The sequence below is a fragment of the Myotis lucifugus genome, unplaced genomic scaffold (assembly GCF_000147115.1).
Source record: "Myotis lucifugus unplaced genomic scaffold, Myoluc2.0 scaffold_91, whole genome shotgun sequence".
Lineage (NCBI taxonomy): Eukaryota > Metazoa > Chordata > Mammalia > Chiroptera > Vespertilionidae > Myotis > Myotis lucifugus.
The window spans coordinates 3983732-3997813 of record NW_005871139.1 but is presented as its reverse complement, the minus strand read 5'-3'; the positions used below and the strand labels follow the sequence as shown (position 1 = coordinate 3997813).

At 41.6% G+C, this 14082-nt stretch overlaps 1 pseudogene across 1 annotated transcript; it reads left to right on the top strand.

The window, feature by feature from the left end:
• The first annotated feature begins 2256 nt into the window (after positions 1-2256).
• On the top strand, positions 2257-2859 carry LOC102422487 (annotated as a pseudogene). The gene has a single exon (XR_001348838.2). The product of XR_001348838.2 is annotated as a histone H2A.Z pseudogene (transcript).
• Positions 2860-14082: the final 11223 nt, after the last annotated feature.

The window sequence follows — 14082 nt, the reverse complement described above, 5'->3', positions numbered from 1 at the left end:
TGCTGCTGCCGCACCCAGCCTGGGGCCAGGAGGGAGCTCCCTCATGCCAGCAGCCTGCTGTTTGGTCATCCATCCGGTCGTTTAGGTCATGATGGCCCCTGGCTTTTTATATATTAGGATGGCCCAAAGCTAAAGCAACACAAATGTCTACCAACTAGTGAACTGATAAACTGATATGTCCAAAATGGAATCTAATACTTAGCATAAAAAGGAGCTACTGCCTGGCTGATGTGACACTGACCCATGAACCAGTGGTTGAGCATTTACCCATGAACCAAGAGGTCACGGTTTGATTCCTGGTCAGGGCAAGGTTATAGGCTTAATCCCCTGTAGGGGGCACGCAGGAGGCAGCCAATAAATGATTCTCATCTTTGATGTTTCAATCTCTCTCTCCTTCTCCCTTCCCCTCTCTGAAGTCAATAAAAAACCTATTTAAAAATATAAATGAAAAGGAACTACTCGTACATGAAACAACATGGATAATCTCAAATGCATTATGCTAAGTGAAAGAAGCCAGAGCCAGACACAAAAGACTATAAACATTTATATAAAATTCTAGTAAAGTCAAAGCTGTAATGACAGAAAACAGATCTGTGGTTGCCTGGGGTAGGGATGAGGGATTAGGAGAGGAACCTAATGGCAAAGGGGAACAAGGGAATGTTTGGGGGTGACAGAAATATTGTATTTGGATTATCACAGTGGTTATACTGCTGTACACATTGTCAAAAACACAATGAAATGTTTAATTAAAACTGATAAATCTTAATGTATGTAGAAAATACCTCAATAAAGCTGATTTTTTAAAAAATGTTCCTCTTCCTTCATGAGAATCAGAGATTTAGATTAGATATGAAATTTCTGATCACATGACATTATTAAAGATTTCCTTGACAATTTTTAAAAATGGAGAAGTCCACTGATTAAAACAGAATAGATTTTTTTTAGGCAAAGAGTAACTAGTACATTTATCATATATATATATATTATATATGCCTATATTATGTAATTATGTTATGAAATGCATAAGGGTGGGGCAAAACTAGGTTTATAGTTATGAGCACAGTTTATTCTTGTATTACTATTTATTTTTAATTTGTTTTAGAGAAAGGAAGGGAGAGAGAGAAACATCAATGTGAGAGAAATATCAATCAGGTGCCTCGTATATGTGCCCTGGCTGAAGTTCAAACCTGAAACCTGTGTATGTGCCCTGTCCAGGAACTGGACACTGAACATTGGACACTGGACATTGAAACTGCCACCTTACGGTGTACCAGACAACGCTCCAATCAACTGAGCTCACCCTGAGCCAGAGTGAATTATTATTTATTAATTTCATTATTTTCTTTTAAAAAAAATCTTTATTGTTGAGATTATTACAGATGTCCCGTTTTTCTCCCCCCACCCCCCATTGTCCCCCTCCACCCAGTTTCCACCCCACTCCAGGCCTTTGCCATCCTATTGTCTGTGTCCATAGGTAATGCCTATATGCATATAAGATCTTTGTTTAATCTCTTCCCGCTCCCCCACAACCCTTCCCTCTGAGAATCATAAATCTGTTCCATTTCTATGCCTCTGATTCCATTTTGTTCATCAGTTTATTCTGCTCATTAGATTTCTTATACATTTATTTTGATTTTTAGATTAAATTGTTGATAGGTATGTATTTGTTGCCATTTTGTTAATATTTTTTATCTTTTTCTTCTTCTTCCTCTTCTTAAAGAATACCTTTCAACATTTCACATAATACTGGTTTGGTGGTGATGAACTCCTTAGCTTATTCTTGTCTGTGAAGTACTTTATCTAACCTTTGATTCTAAATGATAGCTTTGCTGGGTAGAGTAATCTTGGTTGTAGATCCTTGCTATTCATCACTTTGAATATTTCTTGCCACTCCCTTCTGGCCTGCGTAGTTTCTGTTGAGAAATCAGTGACAGTTGTATGGGAATTCCCTTGTAGGTAACTAACTGCTTTCCTCTTGCTGCTTTTAAGAGTCTCTCTTGGCTCTGTTTCTGCCTCCCGCCCCAGTGCCCTCCTTCTCCCCGTTCCCATCCCTCCCTTCTCCTCCCATCTCCTCCCTTCTCCTCCCTCCTTTCCCATGTCCCAATAGCGGCTCGGGCTGCCAAGCGCCCGCCCCTCCAGCCTTCTCTGTGCTTGCTCATTGGCTGAAGCCTCAAGGATGCGTCCTGGGATGAGGGAACATTCTGCCATATAAAGAGAGCGGGGAAGGCAGGAGAAAGCGCAGTTTGAATCGCTTGAATCGCGGTGCAAGGGAGTCGGTGCTGGGATCTTGCAGTGTGTCTGGCTCCTCCTTTCTCTGCCCTGCTCGCTTGAGCTTCAGCAGAAATCGACATGGCTGGCGGTAAGGCTGGGAAAGACTCCGGAAAGGCCAAGACAAAGGCGATTTTCCGCTCGCAGAGAGCCGGCTTGCTGTTTCCGGTGGGCCGTATTCATCGACACCTGAAATCTAGGACGACCAGCCATGGACGTGTAGGCGCGACCGCAGCTGTGTACAGCACAGCCATTCTGGAGTACCTCACCGCAGAGGTACTTGAATTGGCAGGCAATGCATCAAAAGACTTAAAGGTAAAGCGTATTACCCCTCGTCATTTGCAACTTGCTATTCGTGGAGATGAAGAATTGGATTCTCTCATCAAGGGTACAATTGCTGGTGGTGGTGTTATTCCACACATCCACAAATCTCTGATTGGGAAGAAAGGACAACAGATGACTGTCTAAAGGATGCCTGGATTTCTTATTATCTTAGGACTCTAAATACTCTAACAGCTGTCCAGTGTTGGTGATTCCAGTGGACTGTATCTCTGTGAAAAACACAATTTTGCCTTTTTGTAATTCTATTTGAGCAAGTTGGAAGTTTAATTAGTTTTCCAACCAACCAAATTTCTGCATTCGAGTCATAACCATATTTAAGTGTTAATGTGGCTTCAAAGAAGCTATTGATTCTGAAGTAGTGGGTTTTGATTGAGTTGACTGTTTTTAAAAAACTGTTTGGATTTTAATTGTGATGCAGAAGTTATAGTAACAAACATTTGGTTTTGTACAGACATTATTTCCACTCTGGTGGATAAGCTCAATAAAGGTCATATCCAAAAACAAAAACAAAAAACGAGTCTCTCTTTGTCTTTAGCTCTTGGCATTTCAATTATGATGTGTCTTGGTGTGGGCCTCTTTTGCCGGAAGCTGGTCCATCCTTGCTGCTTGACACAGTTGCTGCAGGGAAGAAACATCTGCACAGCATATGTTTTAAGGGACCTGTCGTATATGGCATACTGTTCTTAATATGTTTGCTCCCCTTCTTGGAGCTATGTGTTTTAACCAAGGTCACCTCTCCGAGAAAGGTTGTTTCCCCAGGTAGGGATTTTTTCCTGAAGTTAGGGAGGGAATAAAACCCCTTAACTAAGTGCCAGGCGGGTAGTTAATCACTTTAACTACGAACAATCACGCTTAAGCTAGATAATCTTTTTTAAATTAAATCTTTATTGTTCAGATTATTAAAGTTGTTCCTCTTTTTCCTCCCATAGCTCCCCACCACCCGGTTCTCACCTCCCCCCCTCCGCCCTCACCCCACCCCCCCACTGTCCTCATCCATAGGTGCATGATTTTTGTCCAGTCTCTTCCCCCATCCCCCACACCCCTTTCCCCCCAAGAATAGTCAGTCCATTCCCTTTCTATGCCCCTGATTCTATAATAATCACGTTTATTCTGTTCATCAGATTATTTATTCACTTGATTTTTAGATTCACTTGTTGATAGATGTGTATTTGTTGTTCATAATTTGTATCTTTGCCTTTTTCTTCTTCTTCCTCTTCTTAAAGGATACCTTTCAGCATTTCATATAATACTGGTTTGGTGGTAATGAACTCCTTTAGCTTTTTCTTATCTGTGAAGCTCTTTATCTGACCTTCAATTCTGAATGATAGCTTTGCTGGATAAAGTAATCTTGGTTGTAGGTTCTTGGCATTCATCACTTTGAATATTTCTTGCCACTCCCTTCTGGCCTGCAAAGTTTCTGTTGAGAAATCAGCTGACAGTTGTATGGGTACTCCCTTGAAGGTAACTGACTCTCTTTCTCTTGCTGCTTTTAAGATTCTCTCTTTGTCTTTTGCTCTTGGCATTTTAATTATGATGTGTCTTGGTGTGGTCCTCTTTGGATTCCTTTTGTTTGGGGTTCTCTGTGCTTCCTGGACTTGTAAGTCTATTTCTTTCACCAGGTAGGGGAAGTTTTCTGTCATTAGGTTTTCAATATCTTGCTCTCTCTCTTCTTCAGGCACCCCTATAATTCAGATGTTGGTATGCTTGAAGCTGTCCCAGAGGCTCCTTACACTATCTTCATATTTTTGGATTCTTTTTTCATTTTGCTTTTCTGGTTGGGTGTTTTTTGCTTCTTCGTATTTCAAATCTTTGACTTGATTCTTGCGACCCTCTGGTCTGCTGTTGGGAATCTGTATAATATTCTTTATTTCAGTCAGTGTATGCTTAATTTCTAGTCGGTCCTTTATCACAACCTTGAGGGTCTCACTAGATTTCTTGAGGGTCTCATTAAGTTTATTGGCGGTTTCTAGAAAATTCTTGAAAAACCTTAAAAGTATGGTTTTGAATTCTATATCCAGTCGTTTGCTTTCCTCCATTTCTGTCATTTGTGTCCTGTTTCTTTGTCTCGGCATTTTTTTATGCTTCCCTGTGTTGACAGAGTGGCTTTCTGTGCTAGGTGTCCTATAGGGCCCAGTGGCTCAGCCTCCCCAATTACCTGAGGTGGACACTCTTGGTGCACCCCCTTGTTGGCTTTGTGTACAGTCTTGTAGTTAAGCCTTGATTGTTGTAGGTATCACTAGGAGGAATTGAGCTCCAGGCCAATTGGCTGTGAGAATCAGCTGTGTCTGCAGTGGGAGAACTTCTGTGCTGGAGACACCCCTCCGGAGCAAGACTTGCTTCAGTGGGGCTTTGGTGCTCACTGAGTCTTCCCCCTGAGTGTGTCTTTTATGGATCCGAGGAGCTGCAATCTAGATGGCCCCACTCTGACCACCGGGCACACTGGTTCCTGGATCTCTAATGATGTGCTAATCTAGCCTCTGCCTGAGGCTATCCAGCAGGAGCCAGCTGTGATGCAATGCAAGTTGCCCTGGGGCCTTGGGCCAGCTGCAATTTGTTAGGTAAATATCAGATTGCAAAGGGCCAGTTCTTTCATATGCAAAAGCCTCCGTGCATGGCTTGGGCGGGGCGGGGTCCCAGGGGATTAACAGGGCAGAACAAGCCGCTATGGCTGCCCTCAGAGGCCCTGCTTCTCAGTGTCCCGGCAATCGCTGCAAGCAACTCCGAGAGAAAGCTGCTCTCGAGTTCCGACTGATGCCAGACAGTCCCGTTTCTCCCCGTATGAGTCTGGGTCCCCAGAGACTCGCCCGGAACTGGAGCTCAGAGCTTGAGAATCCCTCCCGATTGAAAAAGGCAACCGTGTCCTCAGCTGCCAGCCCTCTCCGCTTGCCTCCGTACCTTTGTATTTTACTTCTGCACCACACCTCCTCTGAGTCTCGGTATGCTTTTCTCTTTCCGTCTATTTGTAGCATTTCCACTCAGCCAGCCTTCCTGTGGTTCTGGATGATGTCCATTCCGTCTTTTAGTTGTAATTTTGAAGTGGTTTTGCGAGGCAGCAATCTCCGGTGTTTACCTATGCCGCCATCTTGGTTTTTTTCCTAATTTCATTATTTTCCATACAAACAATTGTAAACCTACTTTGCCCCACCTTGTAGAAAATATTTATGTGACGCTAAAAGTATTTATATAAAAACTACAAAGCTTCTCAATTTAAATTTTCATTCCTCTTTTGAGAGTTGGAAAAAATACAGCTTAATTTTTTCTATACGGTTATCAAAATTACTCATTATGAGTGTACCCAAATGTTGATTATAGTTTAATATAAACATATAAAGCTTTTAAGTTCAACTGACCCATAGTGTATTTATTGTATGGCCACAAACTCTTAACTTATGTTTTTTTAAAAATATATATTTTTATTGATTTGGGAGAGGGAGAGAGAAACATCAATGATGAGAGAAAATCAATGATTGGCTGCCTCCTGCATGCCCCACAATGGGAATAGAGCCGGCAACCCTGGGCATGTGCCCTGACCAGGAATTGAACTGTGACTTCCTGGTTCATAGGTTGACGCTCAACCACTGAACCACGTTGGCTGGGCTTAACTTATTTTTATGATTTTTTTTTCTGATTTTTCTTACACCTAATTTAAAATAATAGCCATGCCTAGAAAACTATGTGTAAAATAATAAGACCTCTGTTGTTTTTTACTCTATACAGTAATTCCCCTCTTATCTGGGGGAGATGTGTTCCAAGACCCCCAGTGGATGCCTAAAGCTGCAGATAGTACTGAACATAGTACAGTATACTCTGTTTTCTTTCTATAAATGCATACCTATGATAAAGTTTATAAAAATCAGGCAAGTTCATAGTTACAAGATTCATTCTTACTGTTCTTATCTAAGCAACCTCAGCATATTTTCTTTCTTTCCTTATTAAGAACTTTCACCTTTTCACTTAAGGAAGCACTTTATGACTTCTCTTCGGCATATTCAAATTGCCAACATCATTACTCTTGAACTTTGGGGCCATTAATAGGTAAAACAGGGTTACTTGACCACAAGCACTGCCATAGCACAACAGTTGATCTGATAACCAAGATGGCTACTAAGTGACTAACGGGTAGATAGTGTATACAGCATGGATATACTAGGCAAAGGAATAAAGTAGGACAGTATGAGATTTTATCACATTACTCAGAATGGCATGCACTTTAAAACTTATGAACTGTTTATTTCTGTAATATTTTATTTAATACTAGGGGCCCAGTGCATGAATTCGTGCACCTTGAAAGGAACTGTGGGCCGAGAGGCTGCGGTGGGCATAGGGGTAGGTCTCAGACCCTCCAGCCATGGCCCCCAGTCCTCTCTCTGCCGGCAGCCCCACTCCTGCACCGCTGCTCCCACTCGCTGACAGTGCTGGCCCCACTCGCACCCTGCTGACAGTGCGGAGCAATTGGGGGCCGTGCCCGTCAGCAGGTGCGAGTGGGCAGCTGCTGCCCAAGATCACCCCTCAGGAGCAGGGGGAAGTGGAGAAGCCCTCAGGGGCAACTGGGGCAGGCAGCTGCTCGCTCACGCCACCCGCTGATGGAATGGGGCTGGCACTGGCAGCAGGTGTGAGCGCTGGGTAGGACTGCGGTGCACGGGAGCAAAGAATTTTCAGTAACCATCAGAGGCTCACCCTGATGACAGTGACCAGCACCCCATCTTGGTCTGGCGCCCCCACTCACCTGCTCCACCATCCCGTCGCAGCTGACACCCGCCATGTTCGGCACTCTGCTGCCTGCTGCCAACTTGTCCTTCATTACCCTCTGTATACTGATGATTTTGACCTATAGCTCAGAGCCAGGTTCAAGGTTTTCTGAGGCCTGAAGCTTACACAATTAGAAGACCCTCTTAAGAAAATTAATACAGCTGATTAAATATAGAATTGTTAGGGCTTGTCTCAGGTCCTTAAAAGGGGCCTTTGCAAGAGACCTGAAGATTAACTTCATCAGCTTCACAACAAATCTGCCTCTGTGCTATAGATATACCGTAAACACAGATATTTTTCTTAGTGAATACAGAACTATTCTCAAGTTGCCTACTAGATGGATATTTCTTTTTTAAAGCCCCCCTTAAAATTAACAGACCCACAGTTGAAATTGGTGTCTCTCCTTCCCACTTCTCCACCACTATCACCAGGAACTTGCTAGTTTTCCTATATTCTCCAGATCAGGAAATAGCACCCGCATTCATCCAGTTGCAGAAGTCACCTCCCTATCCAAGCAAACCATTAAATCTTGATAAGTCATCTTCTAAACAATTTGACAATCACATTTCTCTAGTTCATTTACTTTTCTCCAACTCTAATCCTACTCTAGTTCAGACCATCAACATATTTTAAAAAAAAATTTGTTGACAGTATTACAGATGTCTCTTTATCCCCCCACCCCTTTGCCCTCTTCCACCTTGCCCCAGCCCTTCTCCAGGCCTTCCCCAAACTATTGTCTGTGTCCATGGGCTATGCATACATGCATATATGTTCTTTGGTTAATATCTTTCTTTCCCCTCCATCCCCCTCCCCTGAGATCTGTCATTCTGTTCCATGCATCCATGGCTCTGGACCTATTTTGTTGATCAGTTTATTTTTTTAATTAAATCTTTATTGTTGAAGGTATAACATATGTCCCCTTTTTTTGCCCATTGACCCCTTCTAGCCCACCCCTGTCCCTGGGCCCAGGCCTTCACCACCCTATTGTCTGTGTCCATGAGTTATGCATATATGCACACAAGTTCTTTGGTTGATCTCTTCCCACTCACTCACTCCTGCCTTCCCTCTGAGATTCCATAGTCTGTTCCATGCTTCAGTATCTCTGGGTCTATTTTGTTCATCAGTTTATTTTGTTCATTAGATTCCACATCATGTGATACTTATCTTTCTCTGACTGGCTTATTTCACTTACACAATACTCTGCAGGGCCCTCCATGCTGTCTCAAAGGGTACAAGATCCTTCTTTTTTTACTGCTGCATAGTATTCTATGGTATAAATGCACCACAACTTTTTTATCCACTCATCTACTGATGTGCACTAGGGCTGTTTCCAGATCTTAGCTATTGTAAATTGTGCTGCTATGAACGTAGAGGTATGTACATTCTTTCTGGTTGGTGTTTCGGGTTTCTTTTCTTTTCTTTTTAATATATCTTTATTGATTTCAGAGAGGAAGAGGGAAAGAGAGATAGAAAGATCACTGATGAGAGAGAATCACTGATTGGCTGCCTCCTGCACATACCCTACTGGGAATTAAGCCCACAACCCAGGCATGTGTCCTTGACTGGAATCAAACCTGGGACCCTTTAGTCCACAGGCTGACACTCTATCCACTGAGCCAAACCGGCTAGGGCTGTTTCGAGTTTCTTAGGATATATTCCTAGAAGTGGAATCACTTGGTCAAATGGCAGTTCCATATTTAATTTTTTGAGGAAACACCATACTGTTTTTCATAATGGCTGCACCAGTCTGCATTCCCACCAGCAGTGTACTAGGGTTCCTTTTCCTTCACATCCTCACCAGCACTTGTCATTTGTTGATGATAGCCATTCAGACAGGTGTGAAGTGATACCTTCTTGTTATTTTAATTTGCATCTCTTGGATGATCAGTGACTTCGAGCATTTTTTATATGTCTATTGGCCATCTGTATGTCCCCTTTACTGCAGTTTATTTCTAATTTAATTCCATTGTGATCTGAGAAGATGCTTGATATGATTTCAATCTTGAACATGTAGAGACTTGTTTTGTGTCCTAACATGTGGTCTATCTTTGAGAATGCCCCATGTGCACTTGAGAAGAATGTATATTCTGCTGTGTTGGGGTGATATGTTCTATATGTTCTATAAAGGTCAATTAAATCCATCTGATCCAGTGTGTCATTTAGAGTCTCTGTTTCCTTGTTAATTTATCCAATGAAGTCAGCAGGGTGTTAAAGTCCCCTATTATGACTTTATTACCGTTGATCTCTCCCTTAACATCCTCCAGAAGTATATATATATCTATATATATAGATATATAGATATAGATATATATACATATATATATTTAGGTGCTCCTATATTTGGTGCATATATGTTTATCAGGGTTATATCCTCTTGTTGGATCGATCCCTTTAGTATTATATAGTGACTTTTATTGTCTCTTGTGATATTTTATTGTCTCTTTATTGGCTTTCATTTTGAAGTCTATTTTGTCAGATATGAGTATTGCTACCCCAACTTCTTTTTCATTTTCATTTGCATAGAAAATTTTTCTCCATCCCTTCACTCTCATCCTGTGTGAGTCTTTTATTCTGAGGTGGATCTCTTGTAGACAGCATGTAATTGGTACATATTTTTGTATCCATTCAGCTACCCTATCTCTTTTGATTGAAGCATTTACATTAAAGTTATTATTGATAGGTACTTATTTATTACCATTTTAATTCTTTATGTGTATGTTTCTCTCTCTATTTCTTATTATAGCAGTCCCTTTAGCATATATTGCAGTGCTGGTTTAGTGGTGATAAACTCCTTTTGCCTTTTTTTTTTTTTAATCTGGGAAGCTCTTTATTTCACTATCTATTTTGAATGACAGCTTTGCTGGGTATAGTAATCTTGGTTTCAGATCCTTGCTTTTCATTATCTTGAATACGTCATGCCATTCCCTTCTGGTCTGTAGAGTTTCTGATAAGAAATTAGGTGTCAGCCTTATGGGACCTCCTTTGTAGGTAACAAATTGTTTTTTTCTTGCTGCCTTTAAGATTCTCTTTGTCTTTAATTTTTGGCATTTTAATTATGATGTGTCTGGGTGTGGGTTCTTCTGGCTTGGGACTCTGTGCCTCCTGAACTTATGTAACTTTTTTTTTCTCATTAGGTTAGGAAAGTTTTCTGCCATTATTTCTTCAAACACATTCTCTATCCTTTGCTCACTTTCTTCCCCTTCTGGAACACCTATTTTTAAAATATATATATTTTTATTGATTCCGAGAGGGAGAGGGAGAGGGAGAAAATTCAATGATGAGAGACAATCATTGATTAGCTGCCTTCTGCACACCCCACACTGGGGATCGAACCTACAACCCGGGCATGTGCCCTGACCAGGAATTGAACCATAACCTCCTGATTCATAGGTCAATGCTCAACCACTGAGCCATTCCAGCTGGGCCTGGCACACCTATTATGTGAATATTGTTTTGTTTCATGTTGTCCCACAGCTCCCTTAAGCTGTCCTCCTGTTTATTGTTTTTTCTTTTGGTTCTCTGATTGTTTTTTTCTACCCTATCTTTTAATTCAGTGACCTGATCCTCAGCTTCCCCTAATCTGGTGTGTGTTCCTTCCACTGTGTTATTAATGCTATGTCATTCTTCACAGTTACAATATCTTTTCTCATGCTATTGAGCATCTTGACCGTCATTATTCTGAACTCTGTCTGATAAATTTCTTATCTCCATTTCATTTAGCTCTTCTTCGGTAGAATTCTCTTATTCTTTCATGTGGGGCTTGTTTCCCCCCCCCCCCCCCCACCCCCATTTTGGTTGCCTGTTTGGGTTTGTGTCTGTGTATTAGGTAGATCTGTTATGACTCCCAATCTCTAGTGCAGGACAATATCAGATGCTGTTTGTGACTGGCCCTGCATACCCTGTTTGGAGCTATCAGCAATCCACAGCTTATGGCTCCCTCTGCTAGGGCTGAGTGCCTTTAGAAAGGACCAAGATATGCACAAGGATCTGCTTTTCCTAGCCCAGGGCCTGGGATTACATCAGGCAAAGACTCAAAGCTTCCAGAGCTCTCTGCCTGCAGTCCCATTGACACTCAGACTTGATTAGCCTCAGGCTACTGACTAAAAGGTGGGGTAAAATGTCTTCCCACAGGGTGGGACAACTGCCTTCCCCTCCAGGCAAAAGCCACCTGGATAGCAAACATCTGCTAGAGAAAGATTTCCTCCACAGCATGAGGGAATGACTCAGTACAGGAAACCAGGGTGGCTAGCCTCCAAGCTCCAACCCCAGAGCCTGCAATCCTGGCTTCTGCTCACACAGCTCCAGTCTACTCTGCCCTCCCTCTGCTGGAGCCCAAGTGAAATTTTGTGCATTGCCCCTTAAAGGGTGCCTGCTTTTCCAGCCATCTCTCCCTAGCAGACAGCTACCCTGCTGCTTTTCACAGCCAGATATGCGGGCACCTTTCTAAGTTCTGGTTCTTTGGGCTGTGGGGCCCAGCTTGGGGTTTAAGACCCCAGAGTTCTCAGTGGGAACCCCCCACAGCTGAGCTATCCCTCCAGAACTCCAGCTGCTGTCTGTGGGAGCCTGGTCAGCCCTTTTGCGCCTCCATACTTCCTACCAGTCTCTATGCGGTTATCAGGGTTCTCTCCAGCTAGTCTTCAGTTGATTTTTCAGGGTGGTTTTTCTGTGTTTTAGATGTATTTACAGTTTTGTCCTGGGAGAATGGCAGTGTAGCTTCCTCTTACTCCACTGCCATTTTGGAATCTCTGTTTATAAGTTTCTTTTGCTCATTAGATTCCACCTATAAGTGAGATCATGTGATATCTGTCTTTCTCTAACTGGCTTATTTTGCTTAGCATAATACTCTCCAGGTCCCTCCATGTTGTCTCAAAGGGTAAGAGCTCCTTCTTTTTTACAGCCCCATAGTATTCCATGGAGTAAATGTACCACAGCTTTTTAATCCACTCATTTACTGATGGGCACTTGGGCTGCTTCCAGATCTTAGCTATTGTAAATAACGCTGCTATGAACATAGGGCTGCATACATTCTGATTGGTGTTTTGGAATTCTTAGTATATATTCCCAGAAATGGGATCACTGGGTCAAACACCAGTTCCATATTTAATTTTTTGAGGAAACTCCACACTGTTTTCTACAGTGGCTGCACCAGTTTGTACACCACCAGCAGTGCACGAGGGTTCCCTTTTCTCCACATCCTCACCAGCACTTGTTTGTTGATTTATTGATGATAGCCATTCTGGCAATATGAGGTGATATCTCAATTGTAGTTTTAATTTGCAGCTCTCTGGTGATTACTGATGTTGAGCATTTTTCGTGTCTATTGGCCATCTGTGTGTCCTCTTTGGAGAAGGGTTTTATTTGGACTTTTTAATTGGATTGTCTTCCTGGTGTTGAGTTTTATGAGTTCTTTGTGTATTTTGGAATTAACCGCTTATCAGATGTATCATTGGCAAATACATTCTCTCATACTGTGGGTTTCCTTTTCATTTTGTTGGTGGTTCTTTTGCTGTTCAGAAGCTTTTTAGTTTGATGTAGTCCTATTTATTTATCCTTTGTTTTTCTTGTCCTAGGAAGACCATCAATATCTTTTACCTAGATTATTCCAACAGCCACCTAATGGGTCTCCTAGCCTCCAGTTTTACCACCTTTCAAACGTTACTTTATATTCCAACCAAAGTTACCTCTCTAGAATATATATCTGATAGTGTCATTCCCTGGCCTTGAATACTTTACTATACTGTACAAACTTCAATATGCATAACAAATGACTTGGCAGTGTTGTGAAGAAAAAAACACACACCAAAAAACAGATTTGGGAACTTTAACCTAGTGATTTTGACTCAGTAGATCTGGGGTAAAATATAGGAATGGGTATTTTTAACAAGACTCCTAGGTGATTCTGAGGTAGGTAGTCATACTTTAAGGCACAATGTTTAATGGCTCCCCAGTTCTCCTACAAAAGAGTTCAATCTCTTTAACATGTCTTCCAATGCTTTGTACAATCTGGACACTGCATACATTTCCAGCTTCATTAATGACTTCCTGCACCCTAGGCTTAAGTTATACTGAAATTTCCCCCATTTTTAAAGAAAGTATACCCCTACTATGATCTGTTCTCCCTTGTTGACCCTACCCCATCTATCCATTCCTTCCAATAAACCAACCAAACACACAAAACTTCCTGCCTTGCCAATTCCTATTTTCCATTCAGTTTAGACAGTAATTCCTCTAGGAAGAATACTGATTTCCAAGTCTGAGTTAAGTACCCCTTCTAAAGGCTAGCATAGCATCCTGTATTTTCCCCTATCACAGTACTTAGCTAAAGTAGTCTACTGACTTATCTGTCCTACTGCATCACTGTCTTGTTCTCCAATGAATCTCCAGGTGCTTAGCATTGTACCTGGAATATAGTAGGAACTCAATAAAAATTTATTCAATGAAAAATAAATGAATGACTTTTACTTAGAAGAAGTAAAGAGAATGAAGTTAAGAGAAACAAGCTAAATTTTTTATTTATGTAATGGAAAATATGTACACCAATGAACAAATGCCAGGAGGGAACAACAGAAAAATAACTATGGTAAATGAGCTAGTAGTAAGAAAATGAACAAAAGATTTAAATAAGCAGTTCACAACAAAAAAATAATCCAAATGGCCACTAAGAATAAAAAAAGATATTTTTTCTCATTACCAACTAGACAAATGCAAATTAACCAATGATCT